The 15,744-nt window shown below is 42.9% G+C and overlaps 1 protein-coding gene across 1 annotated transcript in view; it reads left to right on the top strand.

Annotated features, from left to right (window-relative positions):
* Positions 1-7,202: 7,202 nt before the first annotated feature.
* Positions 7,203-15,744, top strand: part of ccdc47 (coiled-coil domain containing 47) — a 50,383-nt gene continuing 41,841 nt past the window's right edge. Inside the window, exon 1 of the mRNA XM_072249605.1 lies at positions 7,203-7,287. The gene's annotated coding sequence lies outside the window, so the exon portion shown is untranslated. The remainder of the gene's footprint in view (positions 7,288-15,744) is intronic.

Raw genomic sequence — 15,744 nt, 5'->3', positions numbered from 1 at the left:
AATTTCTGCATTTCTCAAGCCACTGAATAATTTAAAAATTGATATAAATTGAGTGATTTAGAAGCTGTAAAATATAGGGCTAGTTCTCTCCTGATGACTCTCTATTAAATGTAAGGACTGGGAAGCTGCTTACTAATACATTGGTGGTGTAGAGGGCTGTCAAAGGATACAGCAGGATATAGATCAGTCACAGATATGGGTGGTGAAATGGCAGATGGAGTATAAACCGGGCAAGTGTGAGTGCTGCACTCTGGGGGATCAAATGCAAGTGGAAAATATAGAGTCAATGGCATTGAAGTGCAGAGAGTTCTTCCTGGGGTCCAAGTCTGTAGTTTGCAAAATGTGGCGAGGGTGGAGAAGAAGGCATACGACATGCTGGCCTTCATCAGCTGGGGCATTCAGTTGTAAGAGATAGGAAGTCATGGTACAGCTACATAAGGTTTCAGTTAGGCCACATTTGGAGTATTGTGCAATTCCAATTGCCCCATTGCTGGAAGGTTGTGGAAACTTTGGAAAGGGTACGGAGGAGGTTTACCAGGAGGCTGCCTGGATTAGAGAGCATGAGTCGTAATCAAAATCCGAATCAGCTGTAATATCACTGGCATATGTCGTGAAATTTGTTTTGCTGCAGCAGTACATTGTAATACATAAAATTATAAATGTTATTTATAAAATTTATAATTTATAAATCACAATCAGAGTAATATATTTTTAAAGATGAATTAAATAAGTAATGCAAAAAGAGAGGGAAAAACACGGTGTATATTCATGGGTTCATTGTCCATTCAGAAATTTGATGGTGGGGCTGGCTGGTGGCGCAATGACATTGGCGTCGGACTCTGTAACGGAGATTCCCGGGTTCAAACCCAGTCGGGTCCGCTCCTGAGTACGCTTTCCATCCGTGCCAGGTTGAGTGTCGAGATCGCAACTCGACCTCGTAAAATAAAGGGAAAAATACCGCGAAATGTCTGTGTGAGGAGTGGCGCGCCACTCAGTCTCCCTCTCTCCCCTCTCTCTCCTCCCTCTCTGCCTTGTAAAGGCATGAAAAAGACATCTTCCTGCCAACATCGCACATGCACACGCCAAAAAAAAAGAAATCTGATGGTGGAGGGAAAGAAGCTGTTCCTGAAATGTGTGTCTTCAGGCTCCTATATCTCCTCTTCGATGGTAGCAATGAGAAGAGGTTATGTCCTGGGTGATTTGGGGGGGGGGGGGGGGGGCTCCTTAATGATGGATGCTGCATTTTTGAGTATTGCCTTTTGAGGGTGTCCTGGATTCTGGGAAGGCTAGTACCCAAGATGGAGCTGACTGAGTTTACAACTTTCTGCAGCTTTTTCCAATCCTGTGCAGTACCCTCTCCATACCAGATAGTGATGCAACCAGGTAGAATGCTCTGCGTGGTACATCTGTAGACATTTGCCAGTGCCTTTGGTGACATACCAAATCTCCTCAAACTCCTAATGAAATATAGCCGCTGTCGTACATTCTTTGTAACTGCTTCGGTATGCTGTGCCCAGGATAGATCCTCAGAGATGTTGACACCCAGGAACTTGAAAATGCTCACCCTTTCCACTTCTGATCCCTCAATAAGGACTGGTGTACGTTCTTTCGACTTTCCCTTCCTGAAGTTCATAATCAATTCCTCAGACTTACTGACGTTGAGTGCGAGGTTGTTGCTGCAACGCCACTCAACCAGCTGATCTATCTCACCCCTGTACGCTGCCTTGTCACCATCTGAAACTCTGCCAACAACAGTTGCGTCATCAGCAAATTTACAGATGGTGTTTGAGCTATGCCTGGCTTCTTAGTTGTAGGTGAAGAGAAAGTAGAACAGTGAGCTAAGCACACATCCCTGAGGTGCACCAGTGCTGATTGTCTGCAAGGTGGAGATGTTATTTCTGATCCACATGGACTGTGGTCTCTCGGTGAGGAAGCCGAGGATCCAGTTGTAGAGGGAGGTTTTGAAGCTTGTTGATTAGAATTGAGGGTATGATTGTGTTGAATGCTGATATGTAATCAATAGACAGCAGCTTAATGTAGTTATTATTGTAATAAGGTGATCCAAGGCAAAGTGGAGAGCCAGTGAGATTGCATCTGCTGTAGATGTTTTGTGGTGATAGGCAAACAGTGAGTCCAGGTCCTTGCTGAGACAGGAGTTGATTCTGGCCATGACCAACCTCTCAAAGCACTTCATCAAACTGGATGTGAGTGCAATAAGGAGAGGTTGGACAAACTAGGATTGTTTTCTCTGGATTGTCTTCTTAGTTATAGACCATCAGATAAATAGAATTTTTCCCTCAGAGTAGAAATGTCAATTGGTATAGGACATAGATTTAAGATGAGATGGGGAAAGTTTGAAGGAAATGTGTGGAACTTTTTTTTTTTGCTCAGTATCAGTGTCTGGAATGGATTGCCAGGGGTGATGGTGAAAACAGATATGATGGAGGTTTTTAAGAGGATTCTAGATATGCAAATGAATATGCAGGAAAGAAAGGATATGGATTGTGTACAGGCAGAAGAGATTTAGTTTGACATTTTTGGCACAGGCATTATGAACTGTATCATTCAGAATTGCCAGGATTTTCCGTAGGGTCCTTTGTTCTACCACAGCGCCAATGTGTCCAGTTTGACTTCTGTAACAGAGCCAGCCTTTCTAATTCGTTTATTGAACCTGCTGGCATCACCCATGTTGATTGAAGATTGTACTGGCAACAAGAGACTGGTAGAACATGTGAAGAAGAGACCTACATACTCCAAAGGTGTAGAAGCGATTATGGCCCTTCTCTGTGTTGGTGCTCCACTCAAGTCTCATCCAGGTGCACCCCTAGGTACGAGTAGGTCCTCGCCATCAGGGAGCAATGCAGGCTAAGTCTCCCAAAAGTCCATCACCATCTTTCTCTCACTAATGTTGAACTACAGATGATTCAGCTTGTAAAAATCCTGTGGCACCGTTCAGAAAGAATTGGCCAATACTTATACCTCAGCTAATACTGTCAAAGTTGTTTGCATGATCACATACTGTTCTTTGAGAAATTCTCCAGTGTATTTCCCAGATCACAATATTTCCAAATGAGGGAATGTGATTGGTTGGAAAGCACCTTGGATTTGTTAGACAGAACCAGGAGGGTTAATGAGAAGGATGTGTCTACATGGAGGTATGAAGGATTTTGATATGGTTCCACATTGCAGTGGGTCATATGGATAAAGTAAGGCAGAGTGGAACATTGGATACAAACTTAGCCAGGTGCAGGAAGCAAGGTATGGTGGATGGCAAGTGGGGGTTGGGGAATCAATGAACCTCTGAACTCATTAATATTGTACATAATGTGTTCTCATAATATACTGTAGACATTTATTGACCCCTCATTAACTTTAACTGCCTCCAAGTGACCATAATATGATAAGTTTTAATCTACAATTTGAGAGGGAGAAGGGAAACTCGGAAGTGTCAGTATTACAGTTGAACAAAGGGAACTATGGTGCTATGAGGGAGGAGCTGGCCAAAGTTCAATGGAACAATACCCTAGCAGGGATGACAGTGGAAGAGCAATGGCAAGTGTTTCTGGCAATAATGCGGAAGGTGCAGGATCAGTTCATTCCAAAGAGGAAGAAAGATCCTAAGGGAAGTAAGGGGAGGCCGTGGCTGACAAGGGAAGTAATGGACAGTATAAAAATAAAAGAGAAGTATAACATAGCAAAGACGAGTGGGAAGCCGGAGGATTGGGAAACTTTTAAAGAGCAACAGAAGGCAACTAAAATGGCAATACGAGGAGAAAAAATGAGGTACAAAGGTAAACTAACCAAGAATATAAAGGAGGATAGTAAAAGCTTCTTTAGGTATGTGAAAAGGAAAAAAATTAGTTAAGACCAAAATTGGACCCTTGAAGACAGAAGTGGGTGAATTTATTATGGGGAACAAGGAAATGGCAGATGAGTTGAACAGGTACTTTGGACCTGTCTTCACTAGGGAAGACACAAACAATCTCTCAGATATAATAGTGGCCAAAGGACCTAGGGTAATGGATGAACTGAAGGAAATTTATATTAGGCAGGAAATGGTGTTGGATAGACTGTTGGGTCTGAAGGCTGATAAGTCCCTGGGACCTGATGGTCTGCATCTCAGGGTACTTAAGGAGGTGGCTTTAGAAATCGTGGACACATTGGTAATCATTTTCCAATGTTCTATAGATTCAGGATCAGTTCCTGTGGATTGGAGGGTGGCTAATGTTGTCCCTCTCTTCAAAAAGGGAGGAAGAGAGAAAACAGGGAATTATAGACTGGTTAGCCTGATGTCGGTGGTGGGAAAGATGCTGGAGTCAATTATAAAAGATGAAATTACGACACATCTGGATAGCAGTAACAGGATTGGTCCGAGTCAGCATGAATTTACGAAGGGGAAATGGTGCTTGACTAATCTTCTGGAATTTTTTGAGGATGTAACTATGAAAATGGACAAGGGAAAGCCAGTGGATGTAGTGTACCTGGACTTTCAGAAAGCCTTTGATAAAGTCCCACATAGGAGATTAGTGGGCAAAATTAGGGCACCTGGTATTCGGGGCAGAGTACTGACATGGATTGAAAATTGGCTGGCTGACAGAAAACAAAGAGTAGCGATTAACGGGTCCCTTTCGGAATGGCAGGTGGTGACCAGTGGGGTACTGTAGGTTTCAGTGCTGGGACCGCAGCTGTTTACAATATATATTAATGATTTAGATGAGGGAATTAAAAGTAACATTAGCAAATTTGCTGATGACACAAAGCTGGGTGGCAGTGTGAAATGTGAGGAGGATGTTATGAGAATGCAGGGTGACTTGGACAGGCTGGGTGAGTGGGCAGATGCAGTTTAATGTGGATAGATGTGAGGTTATCCACTTTGGTGGTAAGAACAGGAAGGCAGATTATTATCTAAATGGAGTCAAGTTTGGAAAAGGGGAAGTACAACGAGATCTAGGTGTTCTTGTACATCAGTCACTGAAAGCAAGCATGCAAGTACAGCAGGCAGTGAAGAAAGCTAATGGAATGCTGGCCTTCATAACAAGGGGAATTGAGTATAAGAGCAAAGAGGTCCTTCTGCAGCTGTACAGGGCCCTGGTGAGACCACACCTGGAGTACCGTGTGCAGTTTTGGTCTCCAAATTTGAGGAAGGACATTCTTGCTATTGAGGGAGTGTAGCGTAGGTTCACAAGGTTAATTCCCGGGATGGCGGGACTGTCATATATTGAAAGATTGGAGCGACTGGGCTTGTTTACTCTGGAATTTAGAAGGCTGAGAGGGGATCTTATTGAAACACATAAGATTATTAAGGGATTGGACACGCTGCAGGCAGGAAGCATGTTCCTGACGTTGGGGAGTCCAGAACCAGAGGCCACAGTTTAATAATAAGGGGTAGGCCATTTAGAACGGAGTTAAGGAAAAACTTTTTCACCCAGAGAGTGGTGGATATATGGAATGCTCTGCCCCAGAAGGCTGTGGAGGCCAAGTCTCTGGATGCTTTCAAGAAAGAGATGGATAGAGCTCTTAAAGATAGTGGAATCAAAGGTTATGGGGATAAGGCAGGAACTGGATACTGATTGTGGATGATCAGCCATGATCACAGTGAATGGCGGTGCTGGCTCGAAGGGCCGAATGGCCTACTCCTGCACCTATTGTCTATTGTCAAATTGAAAATATCATTGCAGATCAGCAAGTGACCATTCTATCGGAGGATGAGGTGAGCAGGGAGAATGACAGAATCATTTTAGGCAATGTCTTGTTCTGAAGCTTTTGATGTATTTTGTAAGTGTGGACCATAGGATCACAGGGAGAACATGCAAGCTCCACACAAAGAGCACCTGGGGTCTGGATTGTACCCATGTCGCAGAAGCGATGAGGCAGTGGTACTGCTCCTGGCATCATGGTTCTGTAGAAGAGGGCCTCTATACTCTGATGTTTGAGGAACGAGTGGCAACCTCATTGAGATAAGAATCTGCGGGGATAGCTGCAGCGAGAATGGTTCTCATCAAAGATACTTGCCATCCATTGAAAATCATCTTCTTGCAGCTACCATCAGGCAGTAGGTACAGAAGCCTGAAATCCCACACCACCAGGTTCAAGAATAGCATCTTCCCTTCAATTGACCGGCATAAACCTAATAACACCTCAGCATAGCAACACTAACACTTTATATAAAAGTGGACTTCTTTGTATTCTAAACATGTTCTTTGCTGTACAACTTGTGTATAATTTATGACAGTGCCTCTACTTCCTCAGAATTCTGCAGAGATTCAACATGTCATCAAAAACCTTGGTGAACTTCTATTGATGTGTGGTGGAAAGTGTGCTGACTGACTGCATTATAGCCTGCTATGGGAACACCAATGCTTTTGATCCTATAAAAGGAAGTGGATTTGGTCCCTCCTAACCATTGAGCACATCTATATGAACGATTGCCATAGAAAAGCAGCATCCATTAGCAGAGATCCCCACCATCCAGGCCATGCTCTTTTCTCACTACTGCCCTAGAAGATACAGGAGCCTCAGGGCTCACACCACCAGGTTCAAGAACAGTTACTACCCCTCAACCATCAGACTCTTGAACAAAAGGGGATAACTGCACTCATTTCAAGACTCTTCATGCTCGTTATTTCTTGCTATTTATTACTATTTATTTATTATCTGCATTTACATAGTTTGTTGTCCATTGATCCTGTTCATAGTTACTGTTCTATAGATTTGCTAAGTATGCCCGCAGAGAAAGAATCTCAGGGTTGTACGCGATGACACGTATGCACTCTGATAATAAATTTTACTTTGAACTTTTCTTCTTGCTGTTTATGATACTATGTGCCTGTGATGCTGCAGTAAGTAAAATTTTCAATAAACTCGACTTTGACTTTGAGAGGCAGGTTTACAGCGGGACAGAATGGCTGTTACTGGTAACGCCGTTAGTACCAGGGTGAGTTACTGATAATGCTGTCAGTTTCCAGGATGAGTTGCTGGTAATGTCGTTAGTTGCCGGGATGAGTTGTTAGTCATGCTATTAGTTACCGAGGTGAGTTCCTAATAATGTCGTTGGTTAACGGAGTATGGTATTAGTTACACCGTCAGTGATCGGAGTGGGTTACTAGTTACGTCGTCAGTAACCAGGGTGTGTTATTAATGATGTTAATTATCAACCGGTTCAACTAGCGACGACTCTTCGTCCTCAGCAGACGGGACCGGTAGTGACGTTTGCCGGTAATGATGTTACTGTGCGTCATTGCAGAGGGGGCGGCACCTGGAGACTGAGCTTCGCGGAGCACGAGATAGGTAAGTGGTGGCCTTGGCCTCCCCGGTCACTGGAGGTCGGCCCGCTTTATGGAAGAGACGAGGTTACTTCCCGGGAGGGGCAATCTCCTGTGTCTGGAAAGGGGGAGAGAGGGGGGATCCCTCCATTGCGGGGGCGAGGGAAAGTGAGGATCCCTCCCCCGCGGGGGAGAGTGATTCCTCCGTTGTGGAGCAGTGGTGATCCTTCCCCGCGGGGTTGCGGGGGGAGAGGGATCCCTCCTTTCTGCAGTTGTAGAGGGTTGAGTGCAGTTTCTCCTCTACAGGAAGTGCTGAGGGGAGGAGCTGGAAGGAGAGTGATCCTTCCTCACCGAGGGGAAAAGGAGGGAGATCCCTCATGGGGAGAGGGGTAATTGGAGTTGTGTATTACCCATTCCATATCCCTCCCTTCGTCGTTCACAGTGTTCCAGTGCTGTGGAGATGTGGGTTCACCTTCTTTCTGCTACTTTGTGCGGTCTCATTCTTCGTAGGTAATTAGTAATAGTTTTCAAATCTAACTGCATTTATCCTATAACTTCTTCGTTGAATGAAGCCCTTTTCAATATAATAGGCCAGCTGTAATATTCTTGTTTTCCCAGTAGGTTAATTTTGTTGTTCATGTAGACCTTCTCTTGGCAAGTTATTTCTTAGATTTTCTAGGTCTTGCGCAAACTTCTTAATAAGGCAGGCGAAATTCAAAGTCACGAGATTTTGCAGATGCTGGAAGTCTTGAACACCACACACAAAATGCTGGTGGGTGAGACCCTTTATCGACCCAAGGTGTCAACTGTTTATTTCTCTTCGTAGATGCTACCTGACCTGCTGAGTTCCTCCAGCATTTGGTTGGAATTCAGAATGTCAACATTTCTATTACAGCCCATAGGGAAGTGAATTTTGGCTGTTATGTGCAATGTTGTAACAAGTGTTTTCTGGTTAAATTATGCAATGGCATTGCTTTCATTCTACAAAAATTATTATGGTGTTGAAAGGACTATATTCTTTGGTTGCCACTGTAACCAAAGACTAGTCGTGGTACATGTTTTGACATGCAGCAAACCAAGGGAAGAGGCTACCCAAGATAAGGCCCTGAAGTACCTTTTCCTTGTGGTGTGAACAGTTTTTGGTGTCATTGTTTGGTAGGAGGTAGTGGTTTTGGGGAATTGCAGATTTATCAGAGTAATGACTGGATTTCAAGGTTTAATTCACACCAATAATTTTTTTCCAAGAAATTTAGAAGATTAAAGGTTTGCAAAATTTGAACTGAAGGTTAGATTGAAGCACTTTCAGTTTGGTGAATTTGGTTCAATTTAGTATCAGAGAATGTATACAATATATAATCTGATTTTCTTGTTCTTCACAGACATCTATAAAACAGAAAAAAAATACCCAGAGAATGAATGACAGAAAACATTAGAACCCCAAACCTCCCCTCCCCCACACACAAGCAGAGGCAAAAGCATCAACCCTCCCTACATTTGCTCCAGCAAAAGCACTCACCCTCCTCCCCCCACCATGCAAGCAATAGCAAATCCCCCAAAGAGACCGTGATCTAAAGTCTGTCAAAAAACTACTGTCCATCCCAACACTTAGACATCTCAGACAGACTCTCTGACTAGTGAGGGAGAGAGAGAGATCACTCCTGCAACAAACTCTGGTACCTCATGGTAGTAAAAGTTAGAGGTGGAGCTGTAACAAGCAAGTTAAGAAACACAGGCAAACTGATGGTAATTAGGAAACCTCTGTTGCACAATGTGATGAAATATCAATTCTGTGGCAGAGTTTTGAATTAATATATTGTGAGATGGACAAAGAGAATACATGGAGGTTATTTGCATGATCTCGTTGGATGCTGGCACCAAAGGGGCTAATTGGCCGATTCCTCTTTCCCTGTTTCTCAGTACTCTATATATTTATAAATTATATAGGTAGCAGATGACACACACACAAAATGCTAGGGGTACTCAGCAGGCGAGGCAGCATGTATGGAAAAGAATACAGTCAACATTTCGGGCTGAGACCCCTTCATGAGTCCTAATGAAGAGTCTTGGCGGAGATGTCGACTGTTTACTCTTTTCCACAGATGCTGCCTGGCCTGCTGAGTTCCTCCAGTTTGTGTAGGCTGCTTGGATTGCCAGTATCTGCAGATTTCCTCGTGTTTGTGTTTGGTAGCAGATGAGTCCACCAGAAGTTCATGTAGACACATGAATAAGGAGCAGTTGGCCACTGCTCCACCCCGGCTGATTGTAGAATCATCTCTGCGTTCCTATCTACCTGCGGTTACCTTTCACTTGAGTGTTTGTTGGTGGTGGGGGAGGGGGGTGGAATGGACATCTCTGCTTCCATCTTCCAGGAAGAGAGTTCCAAAGACTTGCAAGTCTCTAAGAGAAGAGATTTCACTTTTGTTGTTTTAAATGAGGGATTTTTAAATAGTGACCCCCCCCCCCCCCGATTCTAGATGGCACAGTGAGAAGAAATGCCTTCCCTACATTTATGCTGTCACAAGCTTCAAGAGCTTGTATTTATCAGATGTTACTTCTTATTTTTTAAAGTCCAGCTGATACAAGCCAAATCTGTATCAGCTTCCTAAAGTTTATTTAAGCTGTTTTGAATGTATTAACATCTTTCTTCAAATAAGGAGTCCAGGACTACACAGTACACCAGATGTCGTCTCACCAGTGCCAATTGTAATCAGAGCTAATCTTCATACTCTATATCCAATTCCCCAAGTGGTATGTGATAAAATAACATTACAACTCCTCCCCAAATTCTCATGGGCTTCTGTTCCTGTGAACTGTTTGAAACCCAAAATGCTTGCAAATCAGAAGTGCGGCCGCAAACTAAGTTCTTAGATGACAGCCCTATAGCAACCAGCAAATTCATCCTACCTATCTCCCAAATTTCACTCGTATGTATAGACAACTGTATGTGAGCTGGTGCAGGCCTGTGTTTGCTTTCCTAATTACTCGCTGTCCCTGCATGTACCTGTCTTTTACCAATCATGAACCAGGACACCCAAATCCTGCTGCATCTCAGCTCTACAATCTGTCACAACTTGATAATTTTATTTTTCTTGCTAAATAGTCAACTTCACATTTTCCTCTTCACCAGATCTTTGCCCACTCACTTAACCCCTTGTGGCCACATATTCTTTTCACATATCTGTGTCATCAACAGATTGGATTCCTTCATCCATATTATGTACATAGATTGTCATGTAAAACTTGAGGACCCAGCACTGATCCCTCTGGCACTCTGCTGTTACATCTTAACCAATTACAAACCCCATTTCCAGAAAAGTTGGGATATTTTCCAAAATGCAATAAAAACAAAAATCTGTGATATGTTAATTCACGTGAACCTTTACTTAACTGACAAAAGTACAAAGAAAAGATTTTCAATAGCTTTACTGACCAACTTAATTGTATTTTGTAAACATACACAAATTTAGAATTTGATGGCTGCAACACACTCAACAAATGTTGGGACAGAGTTAAAATAAGATTGAAAAGTGCACAGAATATTCAAGTAACACCGGTTTGGAAGACTCCACGTTAAGCAGGCTAATTGGTAGCAGATGAGGAATCGTGACTGGGTATAAAAGTAGCGTCCATCAAAGGCTCAGTCTTTGCAAGCAAGGATAGGTCGTGGCTCACCCCTTTGTGCCAAAATTCGTGAGAGAATTGTTAGTTCAAAAGGAACATTTTTCAACGCAAGATTGCAGAGAATTTAGGTCTTTCAACATCTACAGTACATAATATTCTGAAAAGATTCAGAGAATTCAGAGACACCTCAGTGCGTAAAGGGCAAGGTCGGAAACCACTGTTGAATGCGCGTGATCTTCAAGCCCTCAGGCGGCACTGCCTAAGAAACCATCATGCTACTGTGACAATTATAGCCACCTGGGCTCGGGAGTACTTCAGAAAACCATTGTCATTCAACACAGTCCGTCACTGCATCCAGAAATGCAACTTGAAACTGTATTACGCAAGGAGGAAGCCATACATCAACTCTATGCAGAAATGCCGGCGAGTTCTCTGGGCCCGAGCTCATCTCAGATGGACTGAAAGACTGTGAAACCGTGTGCTGTGGTCAGATGAGTCCATATTTCAGCTAGTTTTTGGAAAAAATAGGCATCGAGTTCTCTGTGCCAAAGATGAAAACAGCCATCCAGATTGTTATCAGTGAAAGGTGCAAAAGCCAGCATCTGTGATGGTATGGGGGTGCATCAGTGCCCACGGCATGGGTGAGTTGCATGTATGTGAAGGTACCATTGACTCTGAGGCGTATATTAGGATTTTATGTTGCCATCAAGGCGACGTCTCTTCCCGGGACGTCCATGCTTATTTCAGCAGGACAATGCCAGACCACATTCTGCACGGGCTACAACAGCGTGGCTTTGTAGACACAGAGTGCGTGTGCTTGACTGGCCTGCTGCCAGTCCAGATCTATCTCCTATTGAAAATGTGTGGCGCATCATGAAGAGGAGAATCAGACAACGGAGACCACGGACTGTTGAGCAGCTGAAGTCTTATATCAAGCAAGAATGGACAAAATTTCCAATTGCAAATCTACTACAATTAGTATCCTCAGTTCCAAAACGATTAAAAAGTGTTATTAAAAGGAAAGGTGATGTAACACAATGGTAAACATGCCTCTGTCCCAACATTTGTTGAGTGTGTTGCAGCCATCAAATTCTAAATTTGTGTATGTTTACAAAATACAATTAAGTTGGTCAGTAAAACTATTGAAAATCTTTTCTTTGTACTTTTGTCAGTTAAATAAAGGTTCACGTGAATGAACATATCACAGATTTTTGTTTTTATTGCATTTTGGAAAATATCCCAACTTTTCTGGAAACGGGGTTTGTAGAAAAAGACTACTGATTGCTGTAGCCAGCCAATTATCTTGCACTACAGCATAAGCTTTTATTTTCTGCAATAATCTTTAATGTGGTGCTTTATCCAGTGCCTTCCTGAAATCTTAGTACTGATTCATTTTCATTCACGGTGCATGTTATATTTCTTCAAATAATCAATAAATTAATTAAACGTGTCTTCATTTTCCAAAAGATGTGTGTTTAGCCAACTGGTTTGTAATTTCCTGCTTTGTGTCTATATTAAAATGTAACAGAACCTTTCTTCAATCCAACACACACAAAATGCTGGAGGAACTCAGCAGGCTAGGCAGCACCTATGGAAAAGACTACAGTCTATGTTTCAGGTCGAGACCCTTCGGTAGGAGGTCCTGATAGAGGTTTACAAGACTTTGAGAGGCAGAGATAGAGTAAACAGAGAATATCTGTTACCCAAGGTTGAAATAACTAGAGGACAGGTATTGAAGGTGAGAGAGGTAAGTTTTTGTGCTCAGAGTGATGGATGCCTGGAATGCGCTACCTGCTATGGTGGTAGAGGCAAATACATTGGAGGCTTTTAAGAGACGTTTGGATAGGCACATGGATATAAGGAAGATGGAGGGATATGGACATGGTGTAGGTAGGAGGGATTAGTGTTTGAGTGTTTTTGATTTGCTTTTTCGCCGGTTCAGCCCAACATTGTGAACTGAATGGCCAGTTCCTGTGCTGCACTGGTTTATGGTTTATGTATTCTGACTTTTCCCACCCTCCATATCCTTTACCAGCCCATCAAATCTATTTGTCCTCTCCTCCTTCTCCATACTCCTTAATACTTGTATCATCTCACATCTCCATCTCTAGCAGCCACCTTTGTTTTCTTCAGAAAGTCACAAAAAATTTCATTTGAAGGAGCTCTGTAATTTTTAAAAATGCTGGAAACATGCCAGGTCAGGCAGTATATGCACAGGGAGGAACAGAAATTAACATTTTGGCTTGAATACACTTCGTCAGTTCAAATTGGGGAGATGAGAGTAGGGTTTGGTGTCCAGTGGGCTGAAGTAGTATTTTAATGCTGTACCCTTTGTGTGGAGTTTGGGGCCAGTCAATTCCTACTGTCTGGAGCACTGAGAGGCTGTAACATTGTTGCATTGCTTTATAGTTGACACTCGGAAAAGTCTCAGCACCGAAGATCAATCCAAGCATATCATAAGACTAAAGGGCAGCCTAGAGCAGAATCTGGGCTTTGGGATGAAAAGTGTGCTGTTTGTGGCAGAGGTTCATCTTGTGGGGTAGGGCATTCTACCAATATCTCAAAGTTAATTGATGATGTGGACACTATGAAAAATTGTTCTCGGGCAAGTTTTATGAAAAAAAAGTGCACTGGAAAATCCCTTTTCAGGTTTAACTAACTGGACAGAAGGTCAATGTAATATGTTAGCTTTCGACTTCTATCCCCTTCCATTCCAGTCCTGATAAAGCAACCCGACCTAAAACGTTGACTCTTTATTCCTCTCCATAGATGCTCCCTGAAAGGCTGAGTTCCTCTAGTGCTTTGTGTGTGTTACGTTTGTCTTTTCAAAAAGCCTTGTGTTGCTTTCCCCATGATTATAGTTGCACAAAACTGGAATTTGTAGGATTCGATCAAGGGCTGGCTAATGGACAGAATGCAATAAGCTGCGTTTGCATTGACTGGAATGCCACAAAGATCACAGTGCCTGTGCCTCTGTTAGAATCAAAGTCCCATGCTTCGTTGATGAAATTGGGGAAATAAATTGCAAGAACTCATGGTGCAAAGGGAAGAGTGGATAAAAAAGTTGCAAATGGATTGTAGAGAAATATGCTTTTAAAAAGCTGACAGTCGTGGAAGCAAGTACTGTATAAGTCCTCATCACAAAGGGATTGGAATGCTGCCGTCAGCAAGCTTTCTAGGGCTTTGGGGTACCACCTCGAATGCATAAGGGTTGTGCTATCTTTTAGGACTAATGAGAACTTACTTTTCAGTGTTGCCAGTCTTTGGAATAATCTATTCTGAGTGGCTCCAGGTGCTCACCCCTGGAGCTTATTCAATACTGAAATCAAAACATTTTTGGATACCTATCAAGGGATTTGGGCCTGCTTGAGGGCAAAGAGTAAGATCGGCGAGCAGCTGTGTTCTTTCTAAGTGGTTTGAGAGAACATATGGTGTTTGTTACTACGTTGAGGCCATCTGATTTGTCATTTAGTATATCGCTTGGAGTTACTTTAATGCACTGTGTGTGGTGTGAGGAGAATCCAAATTAAGCCAGTGACTTTTAAAAGTGCTTGTTTGGCACTCTTATTGAACCCAAGTTTATCCTGAGCTTTGCCAGCTGCACTAACTACCAGCCCTTGGCTTGCACGTTATATAGGACAAAATTGCATGTATTAACTTTGAAACCCATGGTATCTACATTTTGTGCTGTAATTTTGAATGTTACTTCCTTTATGTTGCTGTTATTTGGAGCTCGCTGTAGCACTTAGAGGACAGCAGCAGTTCAGCTGAATATATCTTTGGCATTCATTGTCTATGACTGAAACAACTGATAGAACACATAAATTTGGCTTGACACTCCTTCATTTAATTCTGTCGTGAAATTGAATCACTGAATCCCTGCCGTGAAGTACCAGTATTAGTGCTGACTCAGGAACAGTTGTTTTCCTGTGTCTTGTTGCATATTGAGAAGCAGCTGTTGATTGGCCCTGATCCAAAAGAGCAAGCACTTCAATTAGTATCCCAGCAGCAAGTCTTGAGGCCTAATACAGGGGTCCTCAACCTTTTTTGCACCACAGACCGGTTTAATATTGACAATATTCTTGTGGACTGGCCAATTGGTGGGGGGGCCGCGGGGGTGTTAATCACAACTGGAATATAGGTGATAAGTCACTTATAAGTGGCTAATACACTCAATTTCGTTTCTAAAGAAGTTTATCTCTTCAAATTTAATATTAAACACAGCGCGTATTTTCCTCGCATGAATATAGTGATAAGTCAATCATAATGGATCCCAAACCTCCAGGCCATGGACCGATACATTGCCACAAAGAATGCAGTAGTACAGCGGTGACCAGAATGCACACAACACATCTTTAAGAAAAAAGCCGAAATAAACAAGCTAATTGATTAGGTGCTGCCCGGCACGTAAGTGTTGGCGCAGATCAGTTGCGATGCAATCGGCAATGATTATCGTTTCATATCACCAAATCGTATCGTTTCCTCGTGGCCTGGTAGCACATGCTTTGCGACCCGGTAGTTGGGGACCACTGGCCTAAGGAACTGATCTGTCTTTCAGAGTCTGCCAGTTGTAGAATGGTGAGAGGCACAAGAGATTTGGCAGATACTGGAAATCTAGAGCAACACACACACAAAATGCTGGAGGAGCTCAGCAAGTCAGGATTGATAAAAGGTTGCAGCCCAAAACATCAACTGCTTATTCCCTCCATAGAGGCTGCCTGACTTGCTGAGTTCCTCCAGCATTTTGGGGAGTCCTGTGAATTGGGAAGCAGATAATGGTGAATTGGCAAGTGAAGCAAAGATTCTCATTGATCCTGGCTTGTGCCTTGTTGACCTTTTAAACTCTGTTCAGTCAGTTGTT

This window comes from Mobula birostris, chromosome X (genome assembly GCF_030028105.1).
Source record: "Mobula birostris isolate sMobBir1 chromosome X, sMobBir1.hap1, whole genome shotgun sequence".
Lineage (NCBI taxonomy): Eukaryota > Metazoa > Chordata > Chondrichthyes > Myliobatiformes > Myliobatidae > Mobula > Mobula birostris.
This window is presented reverse-complemented; position numbering and strand designations above follow the sequence as displayed.